At 42.8% G+C, this 19009-nt stretch overlaps 3 protein-coding genes across 5 annotated transcripts in view; all 3 read left to right on the forward strand.

The window, feature by feature from the left end:
• The window catches only part of LOC128408627 (zinc finger protein 208-like), a 75739-nt gene that overhangs the window by 54356 nt on the left and 2374 nt on the right, over nt 1–19009 (forward strand). The window lies entirely within an intron of this gene.
• LOC128408629 (oocyte zinc finger protein XlCOF6-like) overlaps nt 1–19009 on the forward strand; it is a 109811-nt gene that overhangs the window by 20357 nt on the left and 70445 nt on the right. The window lies entirely within an intron of this gene.
• LOC128408632 (zinc finger protein 709-like) overlaps nt 1–19009 on the forward strand; it is a 60909-nt gene that overhangs the window by 15141 nt on the left and 26759 nt on the right. The window contains exon 2 of one of the 3 annotated variants that reach the window (XM_053378601.1): nt 13847–13913. The exons of 1 other annotated variant lie outside the window; for it this stretch is intronic. The gene's annotated coding sequence lies outside the window, so the exon portion shown is untranslated. Of the gene's footprint in view, nt 1–2134; nt 2547–13846; nt 13914–19009 lie in introns of those variants that run through there. One more of the 3 variants, XM_053378600.1, reaches the window with a different exon arrangement.

Consider the following 19009-nt stretch of genomic DNA (forward strand, 5'->3'; position numbering starts at 1 on the left):
AGACAGAGGTCCTATGGCTGGGTCGGGATGGCATGGGAATGAGGGACCAACTCCCTTCTCTTGAGGGGGCCCAATTAGTGCCATTGCCTTCCGTTAAGAGTTTCCATGGAGGTGCAGGTTACAGCAACAGCCAAGGCGACATTTTTCCACCTTCGCCGCATCAAGCAGTTGGCCCCTTACCTTTCCCGCCCCAACCTGGCCACAGTGATCCATGCAACGGTCACCTCCAGGCTTGACTACTGTAATTCGCTCTATGTGGGGCTGCCCTTGAAGCTGTCCCAGAAACTCCAGCGGGTGCAGAATGCTACAGTGAGGCTCCTCACGGGGTCTCTGCCATGAGAGCATATTCACTCAGTGCTTTTCCAGCTGCACTGGCTCCCGGTGGAGCACAGGGTCAGATTTAAGGTGCTGCTTTTGACCTTTAAAGCCCTTCACAGCCTAGGACCCTTGTACCCACCTTGTACCTACGGGACCGCCTCTCCCGGTATGCCCCACGGAGGACCTTAAGGTCCATAAATAGCAACACCCTAGTGGTCCTGGGCCTTAAGGAAGTTAGATTAGCTTCAAGCAGAGCCAGGGCCTTTTCAACACTGGCTCTGGCCTGATGGAAAGCTCTGTCTCATAAGACCAGGGCCCTGCAGGATCTGATTTCTTTCCGCAGGGCCTGTAAGACAGAGTTGTTCTGCCTGGCCTTTGGCTTGGAGCCAATTTGATTCCCTCCCCCTCTTTCTTTTCTTTTCTCCTGTGATGAGGCTGCGTTTTAATATCTTAATGTTTCAATATTTTAATGTTGTATTTTAATCTTGTTTTTAAGTTGTATTCATTCAACTTGTTTTTATTATTGCTTGTCAGCCACGTGGAGCCCGGCCTTGGCTGGGGAGGGCAGGGTATAAATAAAAATGATGATGATGATGATGATGATGAACTATGTTCCTCTGCAAACCACTGTTCCAAATCTATACAGTCCTCCTGCTCCTGGGAAGATTCAGAGGGAGGCTCCCATGAATGCGCCTCAGTGCAGCTCTTCTCAGCTGGGTCCCTGGTTAGGTTTTGGTTTAGGGGAGCAAGCATGGGCCTGGCCCTTGGGTGGGGGCGAGGGGAGAAGGGAAGAGAAGTAGAGGGGATGCTTCTTTTTCCACCCAAGGCTAGTTCTTGTTTCTCCCAAGTATGCGCCTGTAATCAGTGAGTGTGCATTTAGCAGGAGAGCATCCCTTCGTCTCGTAGCCTAAGATGCTTCAGGAGCCATTAGGGCGAAGCGCGTGTATCACACATATGCCGTGAGAGCAATGGGGGGGGGCGGTAAATAACTGTTGGGGTGCTTAAAAGGAGGCCATTGTTTCATGAGAGGGGGTGGGGGGAGGAGACCCTTAGCGATGCCGAACAGGAAGAGCCAAGCGCACCTACAGGATACATGTGGTTGCTACTCTGATTTTGAAGCTGGGCAGTGGGAGTGTCACATGCTTCTGCTAAAAGCAGATCTAGGGAAGATTAAGTTAATTGCAACCTTAAACACACTTGGGTCCCATTAGAGAGGATTCTCATGAGGCCGGAGGAACATCGCCCGGCTGAGAGGCATGAAGGCCACTCCCTGCAAGGCCTTTCCCACCTGGCCTTGGGGGCGGGGCCCAGACTCACCCAGCCCTACTATGTTAAATATGTATTCTGTAGTTGACCTCCTTTGTAATGTTTTACTTTGAAATCTTTTAAGGTAATATTTTAGTTTTCTGTTACATTGCTTTGACAGTATATTCTATACAGTAGTAAGTTAGGATAAAAACACCTCGGGTGACAAACACTTCAGGTTACAAACTCCACTAACAATGCTTATAAGCTTCAGCCCGTACGGCCAAGGTTGATGGGAGTTGTATTTCAAAAGCTCAGGGGTGGAATATCTCATGATTCTTACAACTTGTCATCATGAATAATTACAGTGGTACCTCAGGTTAAGTACTTAATTTGTTCCAGAGGTCCATTCTTAACCTGAAACTGTTCTTAACCTGAAGCACCACATTAGCTAATGGGGCCTCCTGCTGCTGCCACGCTGCCAGAGCACGATTTCTGTTCTCATCCTGAAGCAAAGTTCTTAACCCGAGGTACTATTTCTGGGTAAGCGGAGTGTGTAACCACTGTATAGGTAAAACTTTTGTTGATACAGAGCTCATTTTTAGCTTCTGGGAGCAGCTGGTCACTTCTGCTTTATAAACAAACCCAAATATATTGAAACACTTTACATTAAAACCAAATTTCAGAACAGAGACAAACCAAACTTTTTTTAAAAACACTCACCCGTTTTTTTACTTTACAAAGCATTATCTTCTCAATCCAAGATTTGCTTTTCATATGTATAAAAATACTTGGTTAGCAAGGGGGTACAGAAATAATAATAAAAAAGCTACAATAAAAGCATTATCAGCATTTAAAAAGAAATGCTAGTGGATGTTCAAGGCATTGAGTTACAAATGAAGGCAAAGATCAACCATTGCTAGGTAGAGCCTGGAGACATAATCCTAGAATCAACCCCTGCCCCCCCCAGCCCGCTTTTGCCTGTAAATGTACTTGATTCAAAGATCACATAAATTATATTTTTTGTCATTAATTCTGATGGGCGGGGCGAGTTAAAAGTCACCCACCGCATGGAGATATATTTGGGTTTGAGAGGCAGGTGGTCCACTGCTGGACGGCCAGGGTGACCAGAATCTTTCTCAAGGCCTTGTCTTCTTCAACCCAGGTAGGCCTTGGAATTCAGAATGCTTTGGAACTGAATTGACGCGACAGAAGCAAGAGGATGGGCAATGAATTCTGATGGCTTGCTTGGAACAGAAATGTATTTGGAAGACACTGTGCTGAAGAGGTATATTTGCAAAAAGCAAAAAAACCTCACAGCCCACTCCACACCAGTTCAGTTCTTAAGGACGGAGGGGCCATTCTTGTCCAGCTGAGCTTGCAGGTAGAGGTAGTCCTGCTGGTTGAGGTTGTGGGCGCAGGTGATGTAGACCGTGAAGAGCAACACGAGGAGCAGGCGTTCAAGGGAGAGGCAGGGAACGGCCCACAGGATGAGGAGAAACCTCCAGTACACAGGGTGGCAAAGGTAGGAGAAGAGGTGGACAGCACGCATGGACTTCACAGCCAAAGGGTCCCCCATGCCCAGGTAGTGGTAGTAAACCTATGGAACGAAAGAAACACCCGTTTCCATTGCAGACACACAAATCTTTTGAGGAAACGACACCATTTTAGACCTGCGTACACATTGGGCATCTATATGTTCACAAAGGGGGAATGTGAGGTCTGTTTATGTTTTGTTATCTGGACTGCTGAGAAAACATTTAATTGCTTCTGCGGTCACTGCCTTGGCCAAAAATCCCTCAGAATTCTAGAGATGGAAAGAAGATAAAGTCCCTACCAAGGAGGAATAACAGATTAAACTGTTGGGACTATGCCGAAATGGCAAAACTGACGGGAAATTTCAGAAACCAAGAAGACCAGAACTTTGTTAAAGTGGTCTCCAAGATAAATTATAAATTTCCCCCATCCTTTGTTAGATGGGGAAAGTTTATAATTTATCTTGGAGACCACTTTAAACAGACGAAAACACTAGCAGGATTGCAATAACACTCGTAATATAGCAGGTACTGTGGAGATAATGGACTTATATAAAATAGGGACTATTGAAAAAGGTGCAGTAGAAAAGGTTTAATAATAGGACCCACGGAGGGGAAGGTGGGAAGTCCAGAGATTATGAGGAATCTCCAAATGTGGATGTTCTATGTATTGTTATGATCTTATAGTTTTAAAATCAAATAAATATCGTTATTATTATTATTAAAAATCCCTCAGAATTCATCCAAATCCAATGCACCCCCCTAACTGCTATCACTGTAAAGCCAGAGCACATTAAGAGCTTCCAAGAGAGAGGTCATGGCTTCCAAATTTGCTTCAACCCTGGGACCTCTCTTTTTAGAAATATTTTACAGCAGGAGGAAATATCTTCTATCACCCTCATTGGTTGGGTCATTCAGCCTCGCTGAGCTCAGCCACCAAATACCGGACGGTGGCCTCTCTAGATGGGAAAAGGGAAGCTGCGCGGTACCTGTTTGACCCCCATCAGCTCTGCGTAGTCAAAGATGAGGAGGATGCTAAAGATGACCAGCCAAGCAATGAAGTGGAGGATGAAGCAGATGAGAGGGACCCAAGTGACCCACGGCTCCCTGCTCGTATTCCAGAGCACAGGAGCATCCTGCACAGGCTGCCAGTACCTCATCAGCAGCTAGGTGGGAAGGAAAAGGCGCATTAGATAGAAGTAGATTCTCCTGCAGGCACACGTCTAATGTGGCTGCATTTTGGGACTCCAAAACTGCGATCACATTGTAGAAAATCCGCTGGACCTGCAGGCATTAGCCAAATCATACAAATCATATCCGCACTGGGTTGTTGTTTTTAAATTGTGCAAGATTCTAGTCCTCATCATTGCAATGATACGTTTTGCTTCACAACATAATGAAGGCTATGCTGAGTTAACGATGTGAGTTTGGGAGCTCTGTGCTCAAAATAAACTGTACCAAGGAGCAAAGACTTAACGCTGAAACTGGGGGATTTGCTTTGGAAATATCACTTCCATGAAAGTGCAGAGTATGAAATCCGAACAGCATCATGCCAGGAAGATTGATTCTGCATTCCAAGCTTAGCTTTTCTGACTTGGGCAAGAATTCACTCTGAGTTGCTCTGTTACCTTGCCTGTGGGACTTCTTCCTCCTCTTCAGTGCTCTCCCCCCATTTTGTTTTTTTTTAAAGATATTTATTCGGATTTTACAAAACACAGAGATTTACAGAATGAAAAACCACAGAGAAAAATAAAAAAAAGGAAAAAAGAATACAAAAAAAATACAAAAATTCATAGAAAAACAAACAAGAAAAAAAAATACAAAATACAAAAAACAAATAGGTAGGAAAAAATTAAAGAACAAATCCATTTTTTGATATCTTTAAGTTCATTTGCTTGTTTCCTTGACCTCCTCACACCTCCCCCTTTTGTATTCCCATTTACATAATCAATTCAGCAAATTCTTACCCTTTTTCATTTATCTTAACTCTATATCATAGCATATTATAACTCAATATTTTCGTCCATTTATCAGTTCGTTTTTTACATATTCTTATTAACTTTTGTTGCTAATTACCACTTATTGCCAATCCAAACATAAATTTAACATTCATTAATTTTACAATATTTCTGAAGATATACTTTAAATTTCTTCCAGTCTTCCTCCACCGCCTCTTCTCCCAGGTCTCGGATTCTGCCAGTCATTTCCGCCAATTCCATATAGTCCATCATCTTCATCTGCCACTCTTCCAGGGTGGGTAGCTCTTGTGTCTTCCAGTACTTTGCGATGAGTATTCTTGCTGCTGTTGTTGCGTACATAAAGAAAACTCTATCCTTCTTTGGTACCAATTGGCCGACTATGCCCAAGAGAAAGGCCTCTGGCTTCTTCAGGAAGGTATATTTAAATACTTTTTTCATTTCATTATATATCATCTCCCAGAAAGCCTTAATCTTTGGGCACGTCCACCAAAGGTGAAAGAATGTACCTTCATTTTCTTTACATTTCCAACATTTATTATCGGGCAAATGATATATTTTTGCAAGCTTGACTGGTGTCATGTACCACCTGTATATCATTTTCATAATATTCTCTCTTAGGGCATTACATGCCGTAAATTTCATACCTGTGGTCCACAACTGTTCCCAGTCAGCAAACATAATGTTATGACCGACATCTTGTGCCCATTTAATCATTGCAGATTTAACTGTTTCATCCTGCGTGTTCCATTTTAGCAGCAAGTTATACATTCTTGAAAGTGTTTTAGTTTTGGGTTCTAACAATTCAGTTTCCAATTTTGATTTTTCCACCTGGAAGCCAATTATTTTATCCAAATTATAGGCCTCTCTTATTTGATAATAATGAAGCCAATCTCGCACCTTATCTTTTAATTTCTCAAAACTCTGCAATTTCAATTTGTCTCCTTCTTGTTCCAATATTTCCCAATATTTCGGCCTTTTGGCCTCCATATTGGACTTTTTCAGAGCCTTTGCTTCCATTGGTGACAACCACCTTGGGGTTTTATTCTCCAATAAGTCTTTGTATCTTATCCAAACATTAAACAATGCTTTCCTGACAATATGGTTTTTGAATGCTTTGTGTGCTTTAACCTTGTCGTACCACAAATATGCATGCCACCCAAAGACATTGTTAAAACCTTCTAAATCCAAAATGTCTGTGTTCTCAAGAAGCAGCCATTCTTTCAGCCAGCAAAATGCGGCCGATTCATAATAAAGTTTAAGGTCTGGCAGGGCAAATCCACCTCTTTCTTTTGCATCGGTTAGTATTTTAAATTTTATTCTGGGCTTCTTGCCCTGCCAGACAAATCTAGAAATGTCTCTCTGCCACTTCTTGAAACAGTCCATCTTGTCCAAGATTTGCAAAGATTGAAACAAAAATAACATTTTTGGCAATACATTCATCTTTATAGCTGCAATTCGGCCCAACAAGGAAAGCTTCAAATTTGACCATATTTCTAAGTCTTTTTTCACTTCTGTCCAACATTTCTCATAATTATCTTTAAATAAGTTTAAGTTCTTAGCAGTCATGTTAACCCCCAAATATTTAACTTTCTTCACTAATGTTAAACCTGTCTCCTTCTGAAACCTCTCTTTCTCAATCGGTGTTAAATTTTCCTCAAGGACTTTGGTTTTTGACTTGTTCAACTTAAATCCTGCCACCTGACCAAATTCTTGAATCAGTTCTAATACTCTTTTCGTACTAGATTCTGGCTCCTGTAACGTTAAAACTAGGTCATCTGCAAAAGCCTTCAGTTTGTATTGTTTAGCTCCGACCTGAATACCTTTAATCAGACGGTCCCTTCTAATCATATTTAATAAAACCTCCAGGACTGAAATAAAAAGCAATGGGGAGATTGGGCAACCTTGTCGTGTACCTTTCTCTATCTTAATTTCCTCTGTCACCACGTTGTGAACAATTAATTTAGCCTTTTGTTCTGAGTAAATTGCACTTATGCCATTTTCAAACCCTTGGCCCACCCCCATCCCCTGAAGATTTTTCTTCATAAAACTCCAAGAAATGTTGTCAAAGGCTTTCTCCGCATCTATAAAAATTAAAATTAAAACTGCTTTTGTATTTATGTTCACTTGCAGCTTCTCCAAAATGTTAATTATATTCCTCGTATTGTCAGACAAGTGTCTACCTGGGAGAAAGTCAGCTTGATCCTTATGAATCTCTTCCACTAATACTTTTTTTAACCTGTTAGCCAAAATATCAGCAAATATTTTGTAATCCACATTAAGCAGGGATATGGGGCGATAGTTCTTGAGTTGCGTCTTTTCAGACTCAGTTTTCGGTATAAGTGTAATATAGGCTTCCTGCCACGACTCCGGTGCCTTTTTCCCCTCTAGGATCTCATTGCAGACCTCCTTTAGTGGCCGAATTAACCAATCTTTCAAAGATCTATAGTATTTGGAGGTTAAACCATCTGGCCCTGGAGATTTACCCAACTGCATATTCTGAATGGCACCTTCCACCTCCTGTTCTGTAATTTTATGGCTCAACATTGTCTTATTTTCTTGAGAGATTTTTTGTAGTCCATTTTTTCTCAAAAATTGGTCTAGATCAGTCTCTTTCTGTGGCCCTTGTGTGTATAGTTGTTTAAAATATCTCTGGAAACACTTTCTAATTTCCAATGGATTCTGTATGTTCTTTCCATCTACATCCAGATTTGTGATGGTATTTAATTTCTGTCTTTTCTTCATCTGCCAAGCTAGCAGTTTCCCACATTTGTTAGCCGATTCAAATGTCTTTTGTCTCATCTGCTTAATTTTCCATTCCACTTCCTGGTTTATCATTTGCATATATTGTACTTGACATAACTTAATTTCTCTCAGAATCTCTTGCGATTTTGGTTTCGCTCTTAGTTTCTTCTCTCCTTCTTTTATTTTTTCCAAAATTTTGTCTTTTTTCTCATTTTGAGCTCTCTACTTTATTGCATTCTGTTGAATCAGAAACCCTCTCATAACCGCTTTGCTTGCGTCCCAGATTATCCTTTTTTCAACCGTAGTATTCAAATTTATCTCAAAATAGTCTCTCAATGTTTTTTGGGCCTTCTTGATCACCTCTTGATCTCTAAACAAGGTGTCATTCATCCTCCATCTGAAGGAACCGATTGCTGTTAATTTCATCTCCATCTTCACTGCATTATGGTCGGAGCAAGTTTTTGGGCAAATTTCCACTTTTCGAGTCTTAGGTGCCAGTCCTCTAGTTATCCATATTTGGTCAATTCTTGTCCAGGTCATATTGGCTTCAGAAAAGAATGTTCCCTCTCTTCCAATGGGGTTCTTGGTTCTCCAAATGTCAATCAAGTCCATATTGTCAGTCAATTCAAAAAAGGTTTTTGGTAGTCTGCCATCTTTAGTTACCACCTGTCTCTGCGACTTATCCATGTTTGTAGATACCACTCCATTCATATCTCCCATCATAATGATGTTGTAGTCCATATAGTCCAACAATGTCTCATGCAATTTCTTAAAAAATTCAGACTTCCCCTCATTTGGTGTATACACTCCTACGATCAAATATTTTTCTCCTTGTGATTGAATCTCAATTGCAACAAATCTTCCTTGTTCATCTTTAAAAACAAATTTCGGTGATAGGCTCTCTTTGGCGTAAATAACAACAACTCTCTTTTTAACTTTGTCCGATGAAATAAATTCTTGGCCCAATCTTTTATTAATCAGAACTTTCCTATGGAGCCTAATCACATGGGTTTCCTGTAAGCAAATTAAGTCCAATTGTTCCTTTTTCAATAAATGAAATACTTTCCTCCTCTTCTCCGGGGAGTTAAAACCGTGAATATTCCAGCTTAATAGTTGCAGAGACATGATGTATTTATTCTATTTTCCTCCAACTGCTCCCAAAAGCTCATCTAGTTCTTGCGGTGGTATCTTTTTTTTCGATTTGTCAGGTCCCAAAGGTGGTAGTGCTATGTCTAAAACTCCTGGTCTCAAGGCTCTTAGCTCTTCTGTCGCTTCTTTTTGTAGGTCTTCTTCGTAGTCTCTCAGAAATTTTTCCTTGTCTTCCACTGATCTAATTTTGAACTTTTTCCCTTTGAAGGTAAAAGATAGTCCCTGGGGGAATTCCCATCTAAAGGCAATGCAATTCCTTCTCAGTAAAGCCACCAAGTCTCCGTAGTTGGTTCTCAAGTCCAAAAGATATTTCGGTATATCCTTAAAAATCTCGACTCTGGAATCGTTGATCTCTAAGGTCTTCTGAAAGTGTGCACTCAATATTTTATCCCTCTCTTCCTTCGTACGGAGGGTCACCAAACAGTCTCTCACCCTGTTTTTCCTCCCCCCTCTTCCAAGTCTGAAGGCGCTCACTATCTTAAAATCTTTTTCCAGCTCCAAATTCCAAAATTTCCCAAATTCCTGTGTAAGATAGTCACTCAGATTGTCCTTTTCAAGTTCCGGCACAGCTCTGATCCTCAGGTTTGTCTGTTTCTCCTTCAATTCGATCATAGACAATAAAGCCTGATGATCCCCAATCTGTTTGCGCATAGGTTTAATTTCTTCCTTCACAGCCACAACTTTTTCTTTTGCTTCCTCAGCTATTTTTCTAGTGGACGCAGATTCCTCCAACAGTTTTTCAATAACTTTTGTGTTTGAATTAATGCTGGCTGTGTTCCCTTCAATTTTGGTTGATTGGTCTGAAACCTGTTTGCTTAGGCCTTCCAATTTCTCAAAAATTTTATTCAGTACTGATGTAAATTCCCCTTCTGAGGCCATTCCTTTTGTCTCAGCTTGCCCCGAATCTTCCTCCTGAGTCACAGGGAGGCCGGGTACAGATGCTCTACGTTGCTGGGAGACTGTACTAGACTGTTGTGCTCTGCCCTTGGATCTTGTTGCTCTTTGATCAGTCATCCCCTTTTATCTTCAGTCAAGGTCAGTCCCACGGTCAGGCCTTACTGTGGAAATTCCCTAATGTCAGCAATGGAAAATTCCCCCAGCTGGATGCACACTTCAATAGTCCTCTAGGGGGACACTGTATCAGCCATAGAATTCACAGTAACAAAGTCTTTTCTAACTTTCCATGTCCCCTTCAATAAAAACATGCAACAATTTCCAGTCCAAAGAAGACTCTCAAAATGTATCTCCTTGCAGGGTTAAACCTTAAAGATTACAATGTCCATAGGTAGTGCAAGTTTCAATGTAACAGTTCTCATAAGCCTGGCAGTCCGTTCCCAGGGATTCCAAAAAAAATTTTTTTTTAATTTTCCCAGAAGAAATAAAGTCACTTTCCTTGCTTCCCCCCCTCTCCTAGTCTGGGGGGGGGAGTTCTTTAACTTTAATGCTTGGATTTAAAACTTTAGCAGCTCCGCTTTCAAAGTACTAGCATAAAACGTCTTTGCTTTGATCTATTACAAAACGGAAAGGCAGACTTCCTGTTTACACCTTTCCGCTTCAGTGCCAAATTGACGCTTTCCCCCCCCCCTTCAAGTCCAATCTTTTAAGTTCACCTACTCACGGGTAGTCGTTTAGCAGCCAAATTTTCACAGGAAAAAGGTCAGCGCTCTCCGGCAACAGCTACGCGGCTTCACCCCACAGAAGCAGCAGTCGACTCACAGCACCGCGCCGCTCCCATTGCGCTCTGGAACCCCTTACAGGGCTCCCTCGCTAAATCGGGGGGCGCTGAGGGTGCCCGCCGAGTCCCACGCTCGCAGGCTCCTTCTGCCTGCGATTTCCAGCCGGGTCTCCGCTTCGCCGTAGCGGACAGACCCACTTTCTGCAGGGCTTCTCCCTCCTACTCAGAAGGAGACCGCCATTGCCGTTGGCGCCGCCTCCGGAAGTCCGCTCTCCCCCCATTTTGGTGCCCCAAACTGATACCTCTACCTGGAGAGTCAGCGCTGTGCAGAAGACATAGAAAGATCTCTGTAACAACTTCTGGTCCAGTGTTTGACTTGCTGAGCAGCCATGACACTGTCCTGCAGGATGAAGAGGACAATTAAGCCCACGTCCACCATTAGTGGCCGCAGAATCTTGGGATCCCTCAGGGCAGCTTCCCATTGAAGATGAGGATCAGCATCTGCAAAAAGAGGTTTGCTCAAGGTGAGGCCTAGTGCATCCAGCAGGGGGCTGGCAGAGGAGCTCAGATAGTAGCCCAGAAACGGATCCCAGAGACAATTTGTTCTCTCTCCTTCTCTCTCTCATCATCTTAAAACAATCCTTCCACAAGCTGGTGTTCTCTGGATAGCTCAGTTAGTTAGAGTGTGGTGCCGATAGTGCGCAGGTTGCAGGTTTGATCGCCGCGAGCGACAGATCTCCCAGAGATATCATACGTAGAGAGAACTTGGGGAATTGTAACTCTTTGAGAGAAATAAGGGTTTTAAGGGTTGCTATGTGTCCTCTTTTTTTGAGGGGTAAAATTTCTGTCCCAGTGGATAAATTTGCTAAGATCTCTCTGGCTATACTTTCTGGATGAGATATAGACATAACTGGTGGTTGAAGACTTGCTGTCCTCTTCTCTTCTCCTGCCCGTCCCCCAACAATACATCACAGCTTTGATAGCCTACATATAGTAGAGGTATTAAAAAAGAGAGTCATCATAAGCACCGTCTTTATTTGCTCTTCAAAATGCAGCAACTCTACCCAACAGCTCCAAGCAACCTTAACGAACTACAGCTCCCAGAATTCTTTGGGGGAAGCCATGACTGTTTAAAGTGGTATAGTGCCCTTGAAGGACAGAGATGCCTCAGCTTTCTAAATCTTGGTTGCCAACCTCATCTCTGATGCCAAGCCAGGTCTAGAGGTGTGAGGCTGCATGTCTGCTGCCGCAACTGATTCCTGTATAAAATAGACACCACGGTTGGGTTGAAACGGCACTCTTTACACTTACCTGGTTTGCACATGGTGTTAATGTGCCAAGGGTGGAGAACTTCAGACCCGGGGGGGCCAAATGCACATGTGGTCTGTGGTCCTCTGAATTCACTGCTCTGAATCCATGGCTCTGCTTCGCCCCTTAGCCAGCCGGGATGTACCTTTCAACTCTTGACAATGCCTCCTCCCTCTTTAGTAGAGGGATAGATAGTAGAGGGCAGATAGTTGTGTGTGTGTGTTTGTGTATCAGATATAACTTCCTGTAGAAAGGCAAAAGTTGCGCTCCTTGTTTGACCCACCTTTGCCTCTCTCACCCTGCCCAGCCCTGGCATGTGGCCCCTGGAAGGCGATCTAGGAGGGAATCTGGCCCTTGGTCTGAAAAACAGTGGAAGCTTCCAAATTGACAGTTGCGCAAGAGCATGCAAACCTAAGGCCTGCCCACATCCCACTGAACTATGCTAGGCTATGACTTCTGTCATTCCTGGCCATTGGCCACGCCAGTAGGGGCTAATGGGAGTTGGAGTTAAGGAATGGTTGAGGGAACTATGGATATAGTATGAAAAAATAAAGACGTTCAGAGAGATGTTATCACAGCTGTAGGGCATGTGCACATTTCCCTTCCCTTTGATGGGATCTCAGCACTCGAGATGCTGTTTAGATTTGTTTATCACCCATCACCCCCCTCCCATTTGCTAGTGGATTCATTGCTACAGAGTTCTTGTGTATATGGTGGCATACAGGTACTACTGGCAGTGTTGATTGTCTTCCCCCCCAATCCCCCCCATGCAATTATGGTGCTTTTTAAAAAAAAAGAAAAAGGGGTCTTTTTTCCGGGGTACTCAAGGTTACGCAGTACCAGAACCTCTTTTCCCCAAACTGTTCAAAGTATTACACTTACTGTAACAATTTCATGGTGATTACCGGCACCATATTTGCTTTAAAAAGAAAGCACTGAAAATAGGGGTTGCTTTTTAAATTTATCTCTTTATTTGTCACGATTGAAAGCAAAGCAAAGAACTTCCCCTCTCTCCTTACAAATTAAAACTGCCTTCCACTTTTTTTCAGTATTTCCTGTGAAGAATATTGCTTTCACATCCGTAGCGTACATTTAGCAGGCATCTAAAGTACATGGTCCCCCCCCCAAAGATTCATGGGAGTGGTCGAATGGGAGGTATTCTTTGACAGCGTGTCTGTCTTGCTGCTGCTGCTGCTGCTGCATGTCACTGTTCCCTGTTTCTGTGTGTCTGTGAGGAGAATACAGGACACTGCAAAAGACACAGGGTGTTATGAAGGTGCAATAAGCCAGTCAGAGAGTGGTCCCTCCCTATAATGTAAATAGAGAGACTTCTTTTCAGGAGATTTCTGTATAAAGAACACTTTGCTGAGGTGGAAGTGGGGACTAAGTGAGGTTGGAGTGGAACCATGTTTGCATGAACATGAGAATGTAAAATATGCTCTCCATTTAGATATTTATTAAAATAATTTATTCATTTACCCAGAAGAGTCATTAGGCTTTTTTTGCTGTGAGCTGCTTCCTATATTGTAAGAGTGGGTCATGAGACCCTTGATCCCTCCTTGAAATACAATCTGAACCAAACGGGTGAGGCAGTGAAGAGTTTATTGATTACAATACGTTCTTGCAGGAGGGCGGGGTCCAAAGTAGCTGATGTTCCCTATACTGGAAGCCCAGCTTCCCTCCCTCGTCTCCCCATTGGCTGGTCCTGCTCCTTCCCCCAGTTATCAGAGGAAAGGAAAGAGGCTGGGGCGGGGGGGAGAAACTTCTCCTTCCTCGCCAGAGTCACCTGACTTCCGGCTTCATCAGCGGAGATAAAATCGGGGCTTGCAAAGGAGGGAGGGAAGGGGTCTGCTTCGTCCTAATTAAGCCTCCTAATTAAGCGGGGTGCCTCCCAGGCGGGGGCTCCTATTCCTGCCCCCGCTGCCCAGGGTCGCTGCAGCTGCTGCCGCGTCAGGATTTTGGGTGAGTGCAAAGCCAGCGGCGGGGAAGGAGGGAAGGGGCTTGGCAAGGGGTGGGGGTCCACGATGAGAAGCCCCGGGACGGGGAGAAGAAGAGAAGGGAGGAAAGGGAGCTGTTTCTCTTAATGGGGCCTTGAAGGGGGGGAGGGGGGGTTCCCGTTGTGGAAAGAGAGAAGCTTCTTCCTGCCCGGATCTGGTGCAAAGGGATTTGCCTGGAAGGAGGCGGGGAAGGGAAGAGGCTTGGGCATTGATGGGCAGGTTAATAATAATAATAATAATAATAATAATAATAATAATAATAATACCTGCCCCTCTGGCTGGGTTTCCAGTGTGGCTTACAACTTAGATAAACCATAATAAAAGATCAAACGTTAAAAACTTCCCAGTACAGGGCTGCCTCCAGATGTCTTCTAAAAGTCAGATAGTTGTTTATTTGAAATTGGGAGGGAGGGCATTCCACAGGGAGGGCGCCACCACCGAGAAGGCCCTCTGCCTGGTTCCCTGTAACCTCGCTTCTTGCAGGGAGGGAACAGGCAGAAGACCCTCGGAAGTGAACCTCAGTGTCCCACCTTCCTTCTCTTTAGACACCAGGCAAAAGCATTCCTCTTCTCCCAGGCATTGGGCTCATTAAACAATCTATGGCCTGTCCAGTTAACATGGGTTTAGCCCAGTCTGATTTTGTAGTGACTGCGTCTCCTTATACCTCTTCCAAAATTTAGAAATGCCCCCTTTGGTTAAGTTTCTGCCAATTTTTCTTCTAATATCTTCATAACGGTAGCCTTGTTCACTTAATAGTACTATTTTACATCCCTTTCTAGGTGACCAGTCAACTCTTTGTGCCATTTATTTAATTTTATTACGTTTTACAAGCTCACTAAATGAAAAAAACCTCAACCAACTTGATAGCAATCGCACAACACATTTTAAATTTTTTTATTTTTATTGAATTTTCAAATTATAACAACAAATTTCCACAAATCTTAATTGAACAATTTCTATATCCGTATCTCTCCCCTCCCTCCTCTTTGGCTTCCCCCATATTTCCGTATTGATTTATTAAACAAATTCTATACTCTGCTGATTTTGCTTCTTATATAGTTGTCAAAACCTGCCAATGAGTCCATATCTTTATACTGTCTTTTTCTATAGTTTATAAATGGTTCCCACTCTTTTTTGAAATCAATGTTGTCTCTCTCATGTATTCTCTCTGTCAGTTCCGCATAGTCCATAAGCTTGGCTTGCACTGCTTCCTTTGTTGGCGTTTTCTGTTTTCCATACTTGTGCTAATAAAATTCTTGTTGCTGTTGTCGCATACATAAACTATGTCCAATTTCCCTCTCATGTATCATGATCTAAAATTAGAAGCAGGAAAGATTCTGGTTTTTAAACAAAGGGTTCTTTCAACATTTTTTCAGTTCATTATATATCATTTCCCAGTATTCTTTAAAGTACCATCTTTCTCTTTACATCTCCAACATATCTTGGATCCTGTTTTATACATTTTTGCAGTTTTTCCAGTGTGATATACCATCTATATATCATTTTCAAACACAGTGGTACCTCAGGTTACAGACGCTTCAGGTTACAGACTCTGCTAACCCAGAAATAGTACCTTAGGTTGAGAACTTTGCTTCAGGATGAGAACAGAAATTGTGCTCCGGCGGCACAGCAGCAGGAGGCCCCATTAGCTGAAGTGGTGCTTCAGGTTAAGAACAGTTTCAGGTTAAGAACGGACCGCTGGAATGAATTAAGTACTTAACCCAAGGTACCACTGTAATTTTCTCTTAATGATATACAATCTGTAAACTTTACATTTGTTTTCATAAACTTTCCCATTCCTCCAACTGTATATTAAGCCCAACATCCGGAGCCCATTTTATTTGGGCCGATTTTACCTTCTCATCTAACGTCTCTCCATATAGCAAAATGTTATATGCTTTCTTCAATAATTTGGTATTTCCCTCCACAATTTCCTTTTGAAAGTTTGAGATAGTATAGCTGAACCCCCTTTTATTATCTTCTTTAAATTGCTCATTAATTTGTCTGTGACGCAACCAACTTTGTAAAGTACCTTTCAAGTTTTCATAACTTTTAAATTTCAAACCTTTCTCCTCTTCTATTAACAAATCTCTATATGTTGGCCACTTTCCTTTTTTATTACCCCTCCAGCTACACAGGGTCTAATCCTGCCAGACTTTGTTGGATGTCTCAAAAATTTCCAAGGTGTTGGATATTCAAATTGCAGAGCTTGTCAAAACTGAGAGGCAACTATTTACAAATCCTGTTCTTTCAGCAAAGCAGAAATTTTAGGGTTAAAAATACATTTGCTTTCACTCAGAGGCTGTAATGTAGACTTTTGGGGGCTTTCATCTCATTTCATCTTATTCACAAAACGTCTCTGCAGGGTTCTCCCCTGAATAGCGGAAGCACGGCTTCCATTTTTAATACTTCACGCTTTGAAGTTCAAATTTAAGTCCAAATATTTTTAATTCCTCTCCAAAAGCTTCTTTTTATTTTAACTTATAACAAAAAATCTGTCACTTCAGAGGGCGGCTTTTAGGCTTTGGATATTCATGTGTGCGTTGGAGCCGACAGCCCACCTCGACCGTCTTCCCCTCCCCGACCCGCTGCTGATGCAGTTGCGGGAGCCGGTTTGACGGAAGACCTGGGGCTCAGCTGGACCCCGTTGGAGCCCCACTCTTCTGCAGAGTTTTGTGAGGGCTTTTCTTTTTTAGCCCTAAAACTTCCCCTCGGTCACCTGAAATCCCCCTAAAGGCTCCGTCTTAACTCGGACGAACCCCCAGGTGACGCCATTTGCTCCACCATCCAGACCGGAAGCCCATAATCACCAAGTCAACTCTTTGTGCCATTTGTTTAATTTTATTACGTTTTGCAAGTTCACGAAATGAAAGGGGGAAAAAACCCCAACCAACTTGATAGCAATCACATAACACACTGACAAATGTCCTGCTTATTTATGTCGTAATTCTTCCTAAAAGTTGTATTACATTCTACTTTAAATTACAGTGGTACTTTAAATTACAGTGGTCCTTTCTTAACCTGAAACTGTTCTTAACCTGAAGCACCACTTTAGCTAATGGGGCCTCCTGCTGCCGCCGCGCTGCCGGGGCACGATTTCTGTTCTCATCCTGAAGCAAAGTTCTTAACCCGAGGTACTATTTCTGGGTTAGCGGAGTCTGTAACCTGAAGCGTCTGTAACCCAAGGTACCACTGTATCTTTCCATTGATATATAATTTTATTGTATTACTCCCAAAAAGGGAGGTATTATGAGCCATCAAACCCCAGAAAAACACCTTCTCCAAGGTTTCCACAATTTTGACCACTAGTGTATGTTGTCTTCTAGGTCCAAAGACACACATGCACACACAGATAGCATGAGCAAGCAGGGCTCCAAAGTGCTTCTCTTGAGAACTTGCCATCTAAGTTGTTTACTCACGGCAAAAACTCCCTATTTCCCAAAAAGACAGGAGGGGGAGGTCTCTCCCCCACTTTTAACCCACCCACTCCCACCGCACGGAAGGCAGAGGTCTTGTTCATTCACAATCCCTGGATCCACCGCCTCTCCCAGGGGATCCAGATGCAAGCAAGGTGCTTTCTTCTTCTCCATTCAAGGGCCACCCATGTATTCAAAGCAGTCCTTTGCAGATTAAGACTTAAGTTCAAAATAAGTACAAAAACCCGACAAAAAGACTCACGGGTTTATAGTGGCACCAGCTTTCCTAGTCAAGATTCCACAATGTCAGACTGTAGCTCACAAAAGCTTAAGCCATAATACATTTATGAGCCTTTATGGGCTGCAGAAGATGAATAAACAGAAGCATAGTTAATCTATGGACTTCCACCCTACAAGAGACCGTGACGACCAGCAACTTGGATATCTTGAAAAAAGGGATTAAGCTGATTTCTGTGCTCTGCCCTCGTAGTCCTAGGCAATAATGCTTCTTAATACTATTTTCTGGAAAGCACAGGAGGGCAGAGGGCTCTTGAGCTGAAATGTTGCTTGCTGGTTTCCCACAGGCTTCTGCTTGGCCACTGTGAGAACAGGATGCTGGACTAGGTGGGTCTTTGCCCGATGCAGCAGGCTGTTATTAGGTTCTAATATATTGCAATAATTTTACACTTACATGTGGCATAAGAACACTTCGGTTTTACTTCTTACTCATAGGAGAGACTGCTATTGGAGCCTGTGATCATTTCCTCACTTGAAAAAGAAAAAGACAGAAATGTGTCTTATAAGCCAGTTCCACCGTAGATATCTACTATAAAATGATGGTGCTTTCTTAAGTGTGAATGGAGTGATCATGGGTTTCTCTTGCCATTATCTCATCTGCATTCCTAAAAATTTGGAATATGGAGAAGGTGCACATGGGGATTGACGTGTGTTCAGTTCCTTTCTTGTCTTTCCTAAAAGTCTAACAGGATTCTCTCTCTGCCCCAAACAGGGGAGGAAGATGATGGTCAGAATTCTACGAAGAGGTCTGTGAAATCAGTGGGAAGAGCAGAGAAGCCATTTAAATGCAGGGAATGTGGAATGTGCTTTAGTCACTGTGGAAGAATGAGGATACACCGACGAATTAACACGGGGGAGAAACCGTTTGAATGCATGGAGTGCGGAAAGAGCTTCACTCAAAGTGGTAAACTTAGAATACATCAACGAACTCACACGGGGGAGAAACCATTTAAATGTATTGAATGTGGAAAGAGCTTCAGTCAAAACGGAGTCCTTAGAATACATCAACGAACTCACACAGGGGAGAAACCATTTAAATGCATTGAATGTGGAAAGAGCTTCAGTCAAAGTGGACACCTTAGAATACATCAACAAACTCACACAGGGGAGAAACCATTTAAATGTATTGAATGTGGAAAGAGTTTCAGTCGTAGTGGAGTCCTTAGAACACATCAACGAACTCACACGGGGGTGAAACCGTTTGAATGTATGGAGTGTGGAAAGAGCTTCAGTCAAAGTGGAAACCTTAGAATACATCAACGAACTCACACAGGGGAGAAACCATTTGAATGCATTGATTGTGAAAAGAGCTTCAGTGATAGAGGAGCCCTCAGAACACATCAACAAA

This window comes from Podarcis raffonei, chromosome 2, assembly GCF_027172205.1.
Source record: "Podarcis raffonei isolate rPodRaf1 chromosome 2, rPodRaf1.pri, whole genome shotgun sequence".
NCBI classification, from domain to species: Eukaryota; Metazoa; Chordata; class Lepidosauria; order Squamata; family Lacertidae; genus Podarcis; species Podarcis raffonei.